This window comes from Suricata suricatta, chromosome X (assembly GCF_006229205.1).
Source record: "Suricata suricatta isolate VVHF042 chromosome X, meerkat_22Aug2017_6uvM2_HiC, whole genome shotgun sequence".
NCBI classification, from domain to species: Eukaryota; Metazoa; Chordata; class Mammalia; order Carnivora; family Herpestidae; genus Suricata; species Suricata suricatta.
The window spans coordinates 107,843,909-107,847,242 of NC_043717.1; positions in this window are offsets into that span (position 1 = coordinate 107,843,909).

A 3,334-nucleotide genomic window follows, 5' to 3' on the forward strand; every position below is an offset into this window, starting at 1 on the left:
GGCGGCGGGCGCGGGCGGTGCGAAACGTACCTGTATTGTTCGCTAGTCTGGGCAGCGCAGGGCACGACGCGCGGCTCAGCGCTCCCCAGCCTCGCGCTAGCTGCCTCCACGAGAGCCGCCTGATTGGCCAGCGGGCTCCGCCGTTTAAAACAGCCTCCTCGCCCGGCCATTGGCCGCGGGGCTCATGCATATTAAACAGGCGCGGGCGCCCATTGGGCGCGACCGCTGGGATCATTCATTCAAACAGAACAACCCGCCGGCGCTGGCGCTGCCGAGGCAAAACAGAGGAATAATAATATTCTCGCTTTCCCACACTCCCCCACCCCTTTGAACCGAGCTGGGATCTCAAAGGACTTTGGAGGGGTGGCCCCGCCATTCCCTGAGGCCTCGGCCTCTGGCGTGGGAAGACGAGGTCGAGCCCGGCTGCGCTGGCCTCTGCTCCCGCGCCGCTGCGGCCTGGGCGCCTCTGACCCGGTCCCCTGGCCCCCAGGCAGCCCCTCAGCCCCGGAAAAGCTCCAGGGATCGAGCGGCGAGCGTCGACGGCCCTCCACCTCTACCCAGTTTCGACACGGCTCCGCGACGGGGGCCCTGCCTCAGCTCGCTGGCTCCTCATTGCAGGTGGAAGGCAGCGGCTCGCTCGCTAACACCTCGGGATATAGGCGCTAGGGCTATGCTGCCCCTCCCGAAGGGGACCGCACTTCGCTCCTGCGGATCGCGCTCGGCGAGGCTCTATGCACTTACTGCCAGAAAGTCGATTTGTGTCAGCATTTGCGGAAAGGGCGAGCTGGGTGGGCTAGAGGAGAAAGACGGAGTTTGGCAAACGCGGAGAGATTCTGAGACACTGTAATTTCGTGGGCAGGGATTCCCCCTCTTCACTGCCTCGCGTCAGGCCCTCATTCCCTCTGCTCTCCTGTTACACACCCTGGTGAAGAATAAAAGTTCTAGGGAGGAATGAATGGACTTTCACTTGGCCTTGGCTTTGCCACTGGCTGGTGATACGGCCTGGAGCCAGTCACTTCTTTGCGGGGGGAGGGGTCAGGCAATGGTTTTCAAAATGCTAGAGGAGGCAATGTCACCTCTGACGCGTGTTTGGAAGTGCCGCGTGACTGGGAGTTTTTGCTGGAATTTTATAAGAGAAGGGGACGGCTAGGGATGCTAAATGTTCCGCACTGCACATGACAGTCACACACAAGAAAGTAACACACTCCAAAAGCTAATATCAACCTTGTTGAGAAATATAAGGGCCCTTCCCTCTTTGAGGTGCCACGAGCTTCCTGGAAAGAATGGAAGAAAAATGAAGGATGAGGAAAAGGAGCCCATTTTAAGGGCTGAAGTTTGGAGGAAATAATGTAAGAGGAAACATGGGATTTTCTAAAGCATTTGAAGGGCCAAGATAACCAGCTCTTTATAATTCACATATTTAAAAATGAGGCCCAACAGAAGATGAGTTCTCTAAATAGTGATGCCAGACACTGTATCTGAGTTTGAAGTGTGCAAGTGAGCTGACCTCACAAGGCATCTTCCTCCCTACCCCCACCCAGCTTTTGTCAGCTCCTCCGAGCCTCCTGGGAAGGCCTGCGCCCTCGCAGCTGGCACCGCTAGGCTTCCATCATCAGGGATCCTACTGAGACCAAAAGGGCGAGATAGTGCTGCTTTTGACAAGACCTGACAAGCAACAAGTCACTTCCCCAGGTCCCCAATTTAAAGACTCTCAGGAATGCAGACATCTTAAGGCCACCTGGTCCAATTCTTTGCCTTGTTAGAGCTAGCTGAGTGGCTGCCTACCTTCTGCTTGCATACCTCCATTCCTAGGGAGCTTACCACCTCCCTTCTGGGCTGTCTCTTACATGTTAGGCAATCTCTGAGCCTTGGGGTCACCATCCTGCATACAGTACAATTTCTTACCCTTGAGGGATTTCATGGCTGGCCAGGTCTCTTCTCCACGCAAACAGCTCCAGGTTCTTCAACGATGAGGTTCTCAGGGTCCGACCTGCCCAGACCACTGCCTCCTGCCCTGTCTCTGCCCTTGCCAGAGGGGAACAGGGTCTGCACATGTGATCTGAGCAGTGTCTCCCCTCCACCAGAGTACCCTCGCCTCTCAATGTCGTCAGGCCTATCCAGGCCTGAGATGTGTCTTGTGGACTCAGGTGGGATAGGGATCTCCTTCTGGTCCAGCCTGGTGTACTGGCCACACTGGGAAGCTGCACTTAGCAGTTGGCAGGTCCCAGGGTGGGGGAACCAGATCGATTAACTTTCAGAGCCCACAAGGCACCACTTGGGGGGCCCCTGAATGGATAGCGAGGTTCACACCTCTCAGCAGAGGCAACTCACAAACAGCACATGTATACACCCTCACGCCTGGGCACACTGAGGGCATTCCCAAACCAGGGCAATAAGAGCACCCCCCCGCCCCGTCTAGAAGAGACGGTACAGTAAGTGGTGCCCAGACACCACCCTTAGACCCATTCTGCCCCACCCCCTACCACAGCCCTGCCCATTGGTCTCCTATTTCTATGGACATACTTCGAAGGATGAAAGGTGTTCTCCTTTTCTTCAAAGGGAGGCTCTCCATCTCTGCTCCTGAGAAAGTTCCTCCTTCTGTCAAGCCGAAGCACTTGTCCAGATGCTAACACCCATGGACACTGTCGTCAGAACTTCATAGAACATGACTATGACATCACTGAGTGAGTCAGAGATCTGAAGACCGTTGTCATGGTTCCCTGCTCCTGCGTCCCCCCTTCCAACAACACACATTACCCCAAGTCTCCATGTCCTCTTCAGGTCCTATGTCCCCAGTTCCTCCATCCCTTCCCCACAAGCCTGGGTTGGGATGCTCCTCACAGCCTTTCTCCTCAACACCACCTGTCTGTGGGAGCATGCCTGAGCACAGGCTGTGGCTTTAGCAGACTCCTACCTCAGCAGAAACTCATAATTCAGTTCCATGTTCAGAAGGGGGGTGGGGAAGGGGCAAGGTCAGGGGTTTGGGGTCTGTCACTGACCTCGGGTCTGCCTTTGGCTATGTCACCTCACTTCTCCCAGCCTCAGTGTCATCTCTCATAGGTGATGTGACCCACCTATGCATTCTAGCCACTGTGCAATCTGCCTGTGAGGGAGGTGCCTGAAGGTGGCCTGCTTGTCACCACCACCTGGGAAGGGCTAAAGACCAGTCTGGAAGGTGAAAAAAGTGACAGAAAGTCAGGAACGCCTGGGCGTGGCCTGGACTCAGGGTCCCCGAGGCAACGTGCCTCCTCTGTCTGCAGCAAAGCCAAGGGCCAGGTGACTTGGAGGTATCTCCAACTGGGCCTCCCTCACCTTGACCAGTTGGAGATACCTC